Source organism: Aedes aegypti, chromosome 1 (assembly GCF_002204515.2).
Source record: "Aedes aegypti strain LVP_AGWG chromosome 1, AaegL5.0 Primary Assembly, whole genome shotgun sequence".
NCBI classification, from domain to species: Eukaryota; Metazoa; Arthropoda; class Insecta; order Diptera; family Culicidae; genus Aedes; species Aedes aegypti.
Window position 1 is genome coordinate 91987432 of NC_035107.1, and position 15021 is coordinate 92002452.

A 15021-nucleotide genomic window follows, 5' to 3' on the forward strand; every position below is an offset into this window, starting at 1 on the left:
AGTCAAGGATAGCTGCTTCGTGCAGTTTTATTGCCCAGTGAAGTGAGTGAAGAAGAAGAAGAAACAGAAGAAGGAGCTTCGCACAGCCCGTGCGGAGCGAGAAAGCCAACGACCACCGCCACTGCTGCTGTTCATCGAAGGGCTCCAACGAGTCGACCAACGAGACCAGTGCCGTAGTAAGGGAGGAGAAAGAAGGTCAGATTAGAATATAGGTTTTTAAAATTGATATATTTCTCTCTTTTTCCCATTTTAACCCATCCGAAAACCAGGTTTAGTGTAAGTACCCTGCTCTAGGCCGCCCTGCCGGGCTGTCGGTTCTTACAAAATGAGGATTATGTTGAGGGGCGGATCTATTTCGGCCATATTTTCTTCTGTAGTCATTACACAATGGTCGGGCTCCATATAAAGGGGCGGCCAAAACTACCAAAAACTTTTTTGAGGTTTTCATGATTTTTTTAGTTTTAAAATATACCTCATGTGTTATATTATTATGATCCTTTATTGAAACTGAAATAAAATTTAAATTTATATGACTTCTATGACGGCAAACCGGCTGAAGTAAAAAAAATTAAAAATGTGACAATAAAATAAAGCACAAATTTTGTAATTTAGGAATGCAATATTTCCCCAAAGTTACCCACTATCTGAAAGCTTACGGTTCAACACTTTTATCGAGCATGAGGATGGAAAAAAATATTTGGGTAAAGTTTTAATACTATTCAATATTACACTTTAGTAATTTTGATGATTTTGAACATGAAAAACAACTCTTGTCGCGTCATGTCGCCGCCATTTCGAATATTGCACATCAAAAAGCATCCTTAGATCTTACAAAAAACCAGAAACCGCAGAAATTTGCTGATTTGCAAGTTAGAGCTATTTGAATAATTCAATATTTTACATATATTTTGACGATATTTTTCATACAAAGTTTATTTAAAATATATTTAACCACTATTCATACACATTTTGATCAAAATCGATCAAATATAAACAAGTTTTGTGCTTTCAGCCCAGTTTGATAACAATTTTAATTTAAAAAAAATCTTATTTTCAAAGTTACGTAATTTGTGAATAACCCCTTCTGGAATAACAAAAACGCCAAATAACATATTCAGATTACATATTTCATCGATTAAGGCGATAAAAATAGTTTTGGCCAAACTTCACTTTTTTCCGACCATTGTGCATTAGTAGACATAAGTTCCAACCTTGGATCAGGGAGAAGTACAGATCTTCAACCGTTTCAAATGCTCTCCCAACGGTGTCTATACCACCCGCGAAGCAAACAAATCGACTAAATCTTGTGAAAATCGTACCTTGTTTGTGAAACCTAGAAACCCAGTTTCCCACATAACACCTTCTAGCGCGATCTTAAATAGCAGGCACAAAAATCCATCCCCCTGTCGAGGTTCTCGACATGATTTAAACTGGCTCTTTGCAGTCAATACTATCGTAAGCTGCTTTGGAATCGATGAACAGGAACAGGATGTATCGGGACCTGGGATTCACAGCCTTTCTAAAGGATTTGTTGTATAGTGAACATTTGTTCTATCGTTGTGGACTGTGGACGAAACCAGCTTGATAACTTCCCACGAACCGTAAAATGGGGGTGAAGTTGATCACTTTTAACCCGTATAGGCCTGAGTGAAAGCAAAAGTACTGAAACCCTCACCGCTCAGAGAATTTTTAACGGATTCATATGATTTTTTGTCTATTCACTGGCCCACATTTCTTGTTTCTAGAGGAACTCAGAAATATTACTGTGGCCGGAGTTATTCCGGTGGATCACTGGGTCAAGTCGGGTAAAAAAGGACTATTTTTTGGGACATGCCAAGTTACCTTTATTTATTTGCAATGACAATAATTTTAATTTGCATAAATCATCAAGATCTGATAATCAACATTATAAATGAAGAGTTTTGCACCGTTTGAAATATACCGGATGTGGCCATTCGGACGTAATGCCCGGAAGAACCGGCTATAGATTTGTGGGATACTAAACCGTTTCAATGCTAGAAAAGCAGGAATCAAACATAATTCTGCACTAAAATGCGTTCCCATAAGCTTGACACAGATGTTCAGATACGGAGATGAACCAGCCATAGGGCTGAAAATCTCCTTAATAAAGATAAAAAAAAAACGATGTTCAGATACAAATTGGCCGCTTTATCGTAAGTTTGAGGCGTCCCGAGACCCGAAAATGACCATTTTTAGGATTAATCAAGTGGTTAGAGTCCGCGGCTACAAAGCAAAGCCATGCTGAAGGTGTCTGGGTTCGATTCCCGGTCGGTCCAGGATCTTTTCGTAAAGGAAATTTCCTTGACTTCCCTAGGCATAGCGTATCATCGTATCTGCCACACGATATACGAATGCAAAAATGGCATTTTTGGCAAAGAAAGCTCTTAGTTAATAACTGTGGAAGTGCTCATAAGAACACTAAGCTGAGTAGCCGGCTCTGGCTCAGTGGGGACGTTAATGCCAAGAAGAAGAAGAATGATTAATCAAATGCAAAACTCATAGTTATCCAATTAAATCGTTTCCCAAAAGGTTTACACTGATGAAATTTTCTTAAAATTCCGTCATGTAGTAACCACATTCCGTTTCAGTAAATTTTCATTGTGCTCTTCGATTGTATCTCCGAAGATTATTACATCATCAAGATATACTACGATTTTCACATCTCCAAGTTCGTAGAGAACTGTGTTCATCAATTTCTGAAAAGTCGACGGACTATTCCTTAACCCCATAGGCATTCTTGTAAACTCAAAATGTCCTTTTGGCGTTGAAAATGCTGTAAATTGGTACTTGGTAGAATCCTGATTTGAGATCCAATGTGGAAAAGTATTTACTGCTACCTAGGCTATCTAGTAATTCTGTGATCAACGGAATTGGGTAAACAAAAGGTTTTGTTACGATATTCAATGATCTGAAATCTACTTCTATACGGTATTTCATTTTTCCATTAGCGTCTGGTTTCTTCGGTATACATAATACCGGAGCATTCCAAGGACTTTTACTTGGTCTAATAATCCCTTGTTTAAGCATTTCATCAACTTGTTCATTAATGTGTTGCTTTGTTGCTTCTGGAAATCTGTATTGCCGTTTATAAATCGGTAAATTTGTCGATGTTTCTATTTCATGTACTGCAGCATTTGTGTACGTCAAATCATCCCCTTCGATAAAAAATACGTCGCTAAAGTCGCATATGATATTTTTAATGAAATTGAAATTCTCGTTTTTCAAGTGATCTAATTTTACTAGGCCCAAAAGTTTGTCTTCCCTTTCATACCCTGTTAAGGCTCTGAATTGCTTGTATGCAACCACGTTACAGTCGATGTTTGCATCTAAATTGAGCATTGCTTTCTTTTGTTCATCTAACCAATCGTCTGATACAATAGAACATTCGTCATTATACTTATCGTACATCTCTGTGTGTCGATTATCTAAACATTCTCGAGATTGAACTGTGTTTATGGTATGGACGAATTTGTTATCAGAATTCTTTAGTATATCTGATGCATCAATATTATTTCCATTTTGGTGGAATGTAATTGTTTTAAAACCTGTGCTAATTTGTGCAACATGATTTTGTAAGAATTCAATACCAATTATTCCTGGTACTAATAAATCTTCTACCACGTGAATCGATATTGGGAATTTTACTCCTTGTATAAGTAATTCAATTTTTGTAGTACCAAGTGTTGATTTGCTACCATTTTCAATTCCTACCAAAGTGACTAATTCTGTTGTGTCGATTGTTTTTACTCCTACATAATCCAGTAAGTCATATCTTATCAAATTGATAGAAGAACCTGTGTCTATCAAGAATTTCACTTTGTTTCTGGGGCTATTTGTTGTTGATAGCTCCATAAAAAAAATTGTCGTTCGTAAAAATCACTTGCTCCGTAATACTTGGTGAACTAGATATGAATTTATTCATTCTGTTTGTCGTTGGTTTAGGAGGTTCTCGTTCTGAGTGAGCTAGGAAAACCAACCCAAGTTTTTCGTTAATGTCTGCTAATTCTCTATTGAAGAATAACCTCCATTGTTTTCCTCATCCGGAGCATACAAGATTAATGTTTTATCAAATTTATATGCAATGTATCCTAAGATGTTTAGCTTTAAAATATCCAGCAATTTCCTATATGAGACAATTTGGATAGTTTTTTGCAGATTTGACAAATTCTGGGCAGTTATGAAAACCGTCCACCAATCTTTCTCTGAGAATTTCTGAATCTTGCTCCGACTTTCTTGTACCGTTCACTATTAGTCCCCATAGTTTCTCTTCTGGGATCGAAAATATTCTCCCATTAAGGTATTCTTTCAACCCATTTGGAACGTGAATAAAATTTATCAATTCTTTGTAAGCAGATCGACTGTTAACTATTAAAAACGTTGATTCCACTTCATCTTTACCAAGTATTCTTTTACTGAACTTTACTCTGTCAGAGTCTAACTTCGAGAAATTTCTCGAGAAATCTTCATGCTGAAATTCCTTTAGATAATCATCTTTTTCATCTCTGCTGAAATTAATGTTTTCCAATCCATCCATATGTGGGTTCCATAGCGGTACTTATGGTTTATAAAAAACCTCAAATCTCTCCGATTCATCCATTACTCTTTTGTAGTCAAACGGTATGAAAGGTTCTGATTTTGTAGATTCAGTCTCAATTGAGGAGTTTGAATCTATGTCATTTTCAAATTCATAGTTTACGTCATTTTTATTTATGAATTTGTATATATCTTGTTCATTATTTCTCTTATCACAATATTCTAACAAAACTCTACTAACTAACCCATGTCTATTAAATGCTACATCTTCAGACCGTTTAAGTTTGAAGGATGTTTCTTTAAAATTATCCCCTATTGATACTACATGCTCCTTGACAAATTTATAACCCACTTTAGCTGGTACCCCTAGTTTATTTACAACGTAAAATTTAGTTGGTATGTTTATTTTATCAATGGCTAAGTGTAACCATACCACTCCTATTGATTGCACTTGTTCGCCATTAACATTGATCCAAGTATTCTGTAATTTATCTATCTTAGTTGCTCCTAATTTTATTGCTGTGGTCGAATGAATAAAATTGTAGCAAATTCCCGTATCTAAATAAAACTTTTCTTTTACTTCTGGGTTTTCCCCGGTTTTTAATTTCCAGTAAAATCTTGACAAAATACCCCCAAACATTGGCATTTTTCCAATATCTTGTTGCTTGTCATTTTCATTTATTGCATTTATGCATAAACAGTGGGATTCGTCTACCTTTTTCCTATCCAAACCCCCATTATCTAGTTGTTTTGATGGTAGTTATTATTCAAATTTCTATTTTCCCATTGGCCTTCTCGTTCATAACGGCCATTTCCAAAGTTCTGGTTTGGTCCAGCATTGTAATTGTTTCTATTTTCTTGCCAAAATTGATCATCCCTGCGAAATTTTTGTTCGTTGCTGAAATTTCTGCCATTTTGGTTATTATCAAAACGCTCCCTGAAATTACGGTTTGGACCATTATTTTCAAAGAAACGATTTCTGTCATTCCTCTGATAATTGTCATTATTGTTTCTATAGTTATTTTGTTCACTGTAATAATTATCTCTTCTGTTATCATTACGATAACCATTATTATTACCAAAATCGTTATTAAAGTTCCTTTGTTGATCATTGCGGTAATTTCCTTGAGGACCTTGATTACCACTAAAACACCTTTGTTGGTCATTACTAAAATTTCCTTGTGGGCCCTGATTGCCATTGAAATTTTTCTGATAATTATTGTGATAATTATTTTGATTTCCACTATTAACGAAACCGTTGTTTCTGTACCCGTTATTCCTGTAGTTAGTTTCAAAATTAAATTTCTGATCTATGTTTCTCTGCCTCTGAGATTCTGCAAAATGAGTATCTTTTAATCTTTGTTCGATGCGCTCAAGTTGTTCCACATCGATTCATTCTTCTTTCAGATAGTCTATTAAATCTTCTAGCGATTCATCTTTCCTAGTTTTTGCCAAATTTTTAAGACTTTTGTTTTTCATGCCTGCCAAAAAATGAATACGCAAACTTCTCTGAGCAAACGATTCGACAGTTGGATCTTCAACATTCACTTTTTCATATTCGTCAATTTCTCGCTTGAGCTGAAAAAAAACAATCCCACCGCTGTCACCATATGCACCAGTCAGAAATGGGCGCCGTGGATCTTTGACTGGAAGCTCACTCTAGCAGTCCTTCGGTCTGAACAGAAGGTTACTTTTCGAAGCCCTTCTCAATTCAGATACCGATCTGATGAAAAGAAAGCCCTTCTCCAAATCAAAGAACCACGGCGCCCATTTCTGACTGGTGCATATGGTGACAGCGGTGGGATTGTTTTTGTCGTCACATATGGTTGTAATTACTTTGCTATGCATTTTGGGTACATTGATCGGTCCAAGGCGGATGGCCTTTAGACTTTCATTATCATTTATGATTTCGGTTTAACAGTGGTTCACAAACGCATGCTACACCTGATTGATTGATTTGATTTGACTTTATGAACGAGATTTTTAGCCCTGGGCTAGTTCATCTCGGGACCAACGGCTTTACTTCCCTTCCGAAGGAAGTCGTCACTATAACTTTTTACGTCATAAGTGACTATGTCGGGGATGGGATTCGATCCCAGGTCCTCGGCGTGAGAGGCGAGTGTTCTAACCACTACACCAGGTCCGTCCCCCATGCTACACCTTCTGCCTTTAAGAGAATAATGAAACGGAATGATATGAAGTGTAATTATTCTAGTAAATCTTCTCCAGAAGTCTCAATTTTACAAAACAAAAATTTTTCATTATTTGTTTTTCGTTTTGTGTTTATTTGTCTAGCGGATTATTAGCCAACACGCTAACTCCACCTTTCAAAAATATTCCATCCGGGCGCTACATTATAACCGATTCTAGAAATTATCGGTGACTTTAAATTTGCCTACCTCCACGGGAACAAACGCACAGTTTCCTTCTCACCCGACCTGACCCAGTGGTCCACCGGAATAACTTCGACCACAGGAATATTCCCGCGTTCCTCTGTCCACTTCTAGAAACTAAATATGTGTGCCAGTATACTGACAAAAAATAATTTGAATCCATTAAGAATTCGCTGAGCGGTGAGAGTTTTAGAATTTTCGTCTTCACTCAGGCCTATACGGGTTAAGCGAGTCTATTCAATTAGATCTGGTGGGATGAATGGAATTTTTTTAAAACAAGTGCTGGTCGGATGTTTATTGTATTATAGAAAGTGAAGTTTTTGATTCAGGGATGAAGTTGATCAATTAGTATGATAGGTTGTCAAAAATTAAAGGCCATGCTTTTCACTAAATCCGAATTGAGTCTCAAAAATCTTATAACTTTTTGATAAATCGGTAAGTTTTGGAATTCAAGTTTGGGAATTTCAGAATAAACCACATTGAACGCCTAAATGTAGGCTATTTTCCAAACATTTCATTTTATTTTCAAAAGAACATTTTTCTCTCTGATAATGGATGTTTATTTTCAAAGCAATTCTAAACAGGGTTCTGAACACAAAGCTGGAATGTATGAGACAGTTTATATGGATAGTGTATTTATTGTATATTTCTTTCACCACGTGACGGCAAAGTGCGGTCTCATAAGTTGCAAAAATGTGAATAAAAGTGTAGATCGAAACATGTTGGTGTCTCCGGAGTACCGTAATACGGGGTAACTTTGATAATGCGTTACCCACCACACATTAAACGAAATATCATAGTTTCTGTTAATCGGTTAAGCAAAACTAATGCAAAACGCGGCAAAACTAAAAATATTAGTATGACACTTCATGTAAGAGCTGTTTTCATTTGTTTTCATTTTCTCAATATCATTTGTGAGCAATCAATATCACTTTGATTTGACAACCAACAGCAGTGATGCGACATCGCACTCTAGATCATAATCACTGCCGAATGAGTGATCACATGGGAATTATCCAAGCTATTGATGTTCTTCAGTGACCAACACATAGTTTCAATCCATCTGCAGCACTGTCAAAAATATCGAACTGATAAATTGCCATTATATTTGCTTAATTTAAGGCTAAACTGAATCCATCAGCGATATCCATAGTCTATCGCAATCAATGCACTAGTGATGGAATAGACAGCATTAAGGCTCTTCCAAAATGAACCGATTATTTTCAGTGACAGCGACGAAAAATCGCCGTGATTCCGTCGTTGTGTCGCTGTAAGCACTCTTACATGATACTATCTTCTAGACCAACATGACGAAAGTCGCAGCGAAATCGCGCCTCCATGGCTTGGGCACGCTCATAAAACTGTGCATGTAGCGAAACATCAGCGAAATCGCGGAGATTGTTTGTCGCTGTCGCCGTAAAAAATCGCCTTGATTTGGGGGAGCCTTTATGCTGACGTGATATAAATGATTAGAAATGTATCGCAGTCGGCCTGTACAATAGAAGTAATAAACCATACAAGAAGAATGTCGCATGCGTCGCTGTCGGAACATCTTTTGCTGGCGGAGATAGGCGGGGCTTTAAATGTCAACGCGAAAATGTATGCAGTTTGACCAAAGACAAATTAAAGACCTCCATGTCCCATGCAAATGCCCAAAATTTTATGGCTCATGAGGTAATCTAGAATGCCGTGAAAAGTGTACTGCGATCTGTCAAACTTGGGTACCTTTTGCACTACCGAGGGACCGAATGCAGTACTAGAAGTGATACCCAATTTGAGCCCCAGTGTGACGGACCTGGTTTGACCAGGTCAGGGACGAAAATACTCAATCTACCCTCGCCTACATTGATACTTGCTGAGTAGAATCTTCGTTGATTTTTATTTGTTTTTATCCTCGCCTTGACAACACAACAAAGATTGGCAAAGCGCTTGCCGCAAGATTGTCAGTTTCCTTTTACCCTGCTGATACTCAACCGCTTTATGATCATCGGAAGCAAAAAATGATATTCATTCTGGACAGTTTGACTTTTTTACCTTCCGCTTCGGGAAGTTGTAATTTTTGCACAAAGCACAGTAAAGACGCGTCAACATCATCAATTCCGTGCATCGGATCGTGCATTACCCGTAAAGCACCATATTTTTTAATTAGTATGAACCTCAATGATAATCAATTTTCTAAAACTGACACTCTTCTGCTTCTGATAATCAAAAACACCAGCGACGTACGGGCATCGTTGTTTGTTTTTTCATCTACTTTTGTGCCATCTTCATTGGTGCAATCATATTGGTGGTGGTGCGGTTACTTTGATGGTGGCATAAATGTCAGTGAATTGAGTATAGTGAGCATGATTTTTTTCGTCCCTGGACCAGGTCCGTCCCACTCGGGCTCAGATTGGATACCACCAACACGGCGCACAGTAAAAGTCAAAAGAACAAAAGAATTTATGGCACGTACAGAGGCTCATGCTAATGTCGCTGCTGTTCGTGTTACCAACATCGAGTTTGCCACGAACTGACAGCGTGAGTACCGGGCTTCAAAGTGTCAACTGACGAATGGAAGACCAACATAGCTGAGGATTAAAGTTACTGCTCGATGCGCTGCATCCGAAGTTGGCCTTACATTGAATCTTTTGAGTTACCCACGAATGTGAGCCACATGCTTTGAAATACGCAAAATACAATGTCGCAAGTCGGATTGTATAGAAGATCGAAAATTTCCTCTTTTATATAAATAAAACAACGTTTATTTCTTTCTCCGACGAGAGAAAACTGTACCCATTGTGTAAAATAGTATATTTCCAATGATTCTTAAATAATTTACAACTTTCGTGGTGGGCTACAGGACGATCCGGTGTCGATGTATCCACATTTTATTTTCAATTCCATGAATTATGAAGGTTTGTTGGATGAATTGCGTTTCCATTTACGTTGGAGTTATTGTGCTCTGCAAGAGAAATCCATGGAATGCGTTTATCTGAAAATCTCGATATACCGTCGCAGTGATAATAAAAATCATCAAATGTTTCAAATTTGTCAAACTTTGAATATTTGCGTCCTTTCAGAACGGAACAATCCAAGCCTACTTGAAATTTGACGTTGCGTTTGAATTGCGCGCATATTATCTGCGCGTTACCGCCGCCGCTGGATGTGGATTTGAAATGAGCGCCGCAATAAATGTTTCCTTATACGCGATTGAACTGCAATTCTAAGTTTTTCCTTTTTTTCAAGTTGTGCCCTTGCATAGCATATTTATTTAGCTTCAAATTCCAATCACATCGTATTTTGTGAGGCCATCACTTAATCTGGGATGAACCTGGAATAGAAAACAAATAATCAAACCATTTGAATTTGTTTTCTTACCATCTACGTAGTCAAAAATGTATACCTCCGGAACAACACACAATTTTTTTCAGGGTTTCTTCAGAGTACACGAAAAACTCATTGTGCAATCAAACACAACACGCGCTTGCAATGGAAAAGTAAAGTGATAGGATAATTGTTTTGATTTTGAAAGGAGGTTGCTATGGCTACATTGCAGAAAATTTGACACTTTGAGTACCGTCTCCAAAATACGCATACTAGATGTTGGTCGCAAGATTAGCAGCGACATTGGCCGTCTTATTTCTATATGTCTATCAAGGGGGTGGTCACTCTACGCACTTCATTCGGCACAGTTGTGCCTTCAATGCGCCAAGGTGTGCCAAGCGTGCCAAATGTGCTATAATACTACATGCCATAAAAAATCAATGAACTGAAATTATTGAAAAATATTCTCAGCAAGCAATGACATATTTAATTTACTTCTCTTGCCTCTCAAGTTTTGCATTACTTCCCCGTCATGTTTTTTAATGAGATGGTAGTTTCTTGGGATACATTTAACTTACATTAAAACAAACGAACACGTCAGGTCAAGTATATGTAAAACTTCAATTGGAAAGTTTGGAAAAACATGCCCACATGAATGCTAAGACAACGCGGGAACTGCGACGCGAAGCGTCAACGAATATGTACGGAATCGTGGTGGAAGGGGGAGGGATGCGAAGAGTTGGAAGAAAATTACGATGAAAGGATTGCAATGCAGTAAGACGTGTGTCATGTGTGGATCACTGTAATCCTCTGAACACACGGCGACGATGATATCTCCAAAGACCTCCTACATGTTTACCCATTTCCCCATCTTTGGAAGTTGTTTCAATCTGACGACAAGGTCACAGACGCATTTTTGTATCGTTTAATCTTGCTTTTATTATAATTTATTGTCCATTGTTGTAAATATCTGACCAAATGCAGGAAACCACAAGTGCGGCCATTACAAAATGACTGCTAGAGAATCACTCGGCACGGCAATGCCGCAGCACACAGAGTACGCCTTACCTCACCAACGATCAGCTACTTAATGATGATGAAGCACTGTCTGATGTAGCCATCTCCGCTGTCTAGTGCTACCAAGAGAGGAGACCAGTGGTACCAACATTGTATCACAATGTTACCACCACTATCGATTGTGAGGGATAGGATTCTATGAACATTAAGGTCCGTATACATGACACCTCACATTCTTCCTCTGCTTTAAAAAAAAAGAAGGTAAAATTGCATTACTTATGTTCTATAACAGGAAAACCGTGAATATCAGAAGCAAATTATTTAGCTGAAAATCACTTCGAAAAAAAAAAAATATTTCCGTGCATATCAACGAGACAACAGGGCATCGTTATACAGTCGTCACTGACACGTAACGCTTGTACGACAGTGCTATGTTTTGACTTTTCTCTCGACATGTTTTGTGTCAACTTCGATTCTGTTTGCCCCGATTGTTTTGATCGCGAAAGACAATCAAAAACTGTCGCAGTCGTCGCAGTAGGCATTGGCGGAGATTCCTCCTTCTGCATCGGGTTTAGAGAGCGAGTAGACGCCACCATCCAGTAGAGGATCCACAGCAACTGAAAATCAGCCGAACATGGACGACAAAGCCAAACACTCGAAGGCTTCGCTTAGGTCATTCCTCTCAAGAGGTTTCCAAATACAAAACGGAGGGATCCGGTGCTTAGAAAACTATCCCTGGGAAAGTGACATGCTGCCATTGATAGCAATTAAGGAAGGAATGGAAATAAACCAGTGAGTAAAACGAACAAATTTATTTATCTTATGTAGTGATGGTATATCCAACTCACACTGGTGTTCCTTTCGTAGTGGCTCATGGTAGGTTCTCAGCCTGCTGCACATAATCCATCAGATGACCCGGAGCTTTCTTTACTCTCGACGGACGACTGTTGACCAATTCCTCTGATAGCTTCTTGGTGTCCAGTTTTCGCCAATCATGGACCTTCTTGGTCTGTGTAACATGACGACGAACGCGATGACCGTCTTCGTCGCTAAGTAAAAGGTTGCCGTTGTCTTGCTCTATTACCGTGAAACGTTTTTTATCGAATCTTGTGTCTCCTTTCGCCTTCGATAACCGTTCAATTATAACTTCATCTCCTGGGTGGACACCACACGGTTTAGCATTCCGCCGTTCATCCGCACGAATTTTGGAACCGATTTTAGATTCAGCGTCTCTCTCATCTAATAGGTGCTCATCAATATTTGCTCTTCCTCGATTAATCAACGGTAGTCCACGCCGGATTCGTCTACCGTACATTACTTCCTCAGGTGGCATTCTGGTAACTGTGTGTGCTGCCGAATTATGAGCGTTCACAGCTGCTTGAAGTTCTTCATGAAAATCACACCCTCTTGATAGCGCGGTTGACATTGCCTTATTGACAACCTTCATGAAGTTCTCCACCAGCCCATTTTGCTGGGGAAAGAACGGGGTGGAGAAGATCGTTTGAATACCTCTAACGTTGCAGTAATTTTTGTAGTCCTCCCCGTTGAAAGGTGGTCCGTTGTCTGACTTAATGGCTTCGGGGAACCCTTCTCTGTGAAATACTTCGTCGAGAATCTTCTTCGTGTTTTCGAAACTAGTCGATCTTACGGACCTTGCAATTGCGTATCTCGATCTGTAGTCAATAATCACTAAGATCGAAATTCCACCATAACGTGCGTAAGGGCCATTAAAGTCGAGAGCGATTGTTTCCCATACCGTCTTTGGCGCAAATTTCCGCTTCATTGGTGTCGGTTTTTCCGGTCTGCCGTTTAAAGCACATGTCTCACAAGCTTTAACCCATTCATCAGCGTCCATAGCCATGCCTGGCCACCAAACTCGTTCACGTAGAATGCTTTTGAGCTTTGCTGTTGACGGATGGCCAGTATGTGCTACCTCAAGAGTTTTAGACCGCAGCTGATCAGGGATAACAACGCAACCTAGCTTTGTCTCCATCTTTCATCAGTAAATTTTCGGATACCGCTTGGAACCTACTCAAACTTTTCGGCCATTTTCCCGAACTTAAGGCTTCAATTACCTGTAATTTTAATTTTAAAGTAAGATAAACGAAAATAGTTAAATACTTTCCATAATATACCTGCTGTAAGGTTTCGTCCTTTTTAGTGTATTCCTTGATTTCATCTTCAGTTATAAAGCCAACAGCATTCGCTTCAATATGGGCTACTTCCCAAGGGCTCATTTCCTCATCGAATGGTTTGTCGTTACCTTGATACAATCGTGAAGATGGATCTGCTATATTGTCACTGCCTCGAACGTACTCTATCTTGTAATTATATGGACTGAGCCTCAATGCCCAACCATCTGCTCTGGTTAGAGCCCTTTTGGTGTTTTCCCTTGATCGGTTGAAAATAAAGGCAACTCCTCTTGCATCGGTACGCAAGGTGAATTCTCGACCTAGCAAGAAGTACGAATAGTGTTCGACTGCCCAAACTGCCGCAAGAGCCTCTCGTTGATTCTGCGCATATTTCTTCTCCGTTTCAGTCAACGCCTTTGAAGCAAAACTGATAATGCGCGAATTTTCTCCAGCTTTTTCTTGCACCAGTACCGCACCCAAGGCAATAGGTGATGCATCTGTATACAGAACGGTGCTTTCATGTTCAGAAAAATAGCCTAACGATACGGTGCAGTTGATTATCTGTTGCTTCAGTTTGTTGAAGGCATCTTCCTGTTGCCTACCCCAGCTCCACGATTTAGATCCTACAACTGACCACAGAGGATTTGTGACCATTGCAAAGTTTCTTATATAAGGGCTGACAAATGATGCCAACCCAAGAAAACTGCGCAGTTCAGAAGCCGTTGTAGGTCGTCGAAAGTTTTGTATGGCTTTTATTTTGGCCTCCTCGATATGGAAACCGTCTTTATCCAATTTATGGCCAAGAAATGTTAGCTCCGTTTTATCGAACTCGCACTTTTCAGTATTCAGAGTCAAGTTGTTATTCCTGAGAATACGAAGTACTTGAGCAACGGTTTTATGCAACTCCTCCAAACTGTCAGCAAACAGTAAGACGTCGTCAATATAGATTACTTTGTTTTTGACGCTCTCTAGTATTCGGGTCATCTCGCGTTGAAATACTTCGGGTGCGCAGTTGACCCCGAACATTAACCGAGTGAAGCGAAACATACCGCACTCCGCCAGAAAAGTTGTCAATTCCCGAGACTCGGTATCCAACTCCAAATGATAGTAGGCACTTTTTAAATCTAGCTTCGTAAAATATCGTGCCCCATGCAATTTGATTTTCATCTCATCCAAAATTGGCAGGCGAAAATATTCCCTCTTGATAGCTCGGTTGGGCGCTCTCATATTCACAACCAACCGAAAATCGTCCTTACCTTTCGATACTGCGGACATACCGCTTATCCATTCCGGTGCCGTTGTTACTTTCTCAATAATGCCGCTAGCTTCCATTTCTGATAGTCGTTGTCGAGCACCTTCCCGGTAAGCTGCGGGCACGTTATAATAAGCGTTTCGAGTTGGTGCAACGCTCTTGTCGATACTAAACTTGATTTTTACTCCCGGCATCTTGGGAAATTCTTTGTCGCTCGCATATTCGCACTTGTTGACCTGTGCTCCCACAAACAACAATTTCAGGTCGCTTGCTGTAGATCTGCCAAGTAAAGACCGCTTGCCTTCTTTCACCACCAGAAAGTCTGCTTCTACCGGGTTTGCTGATCCGTTTACAACTATATTCGCTC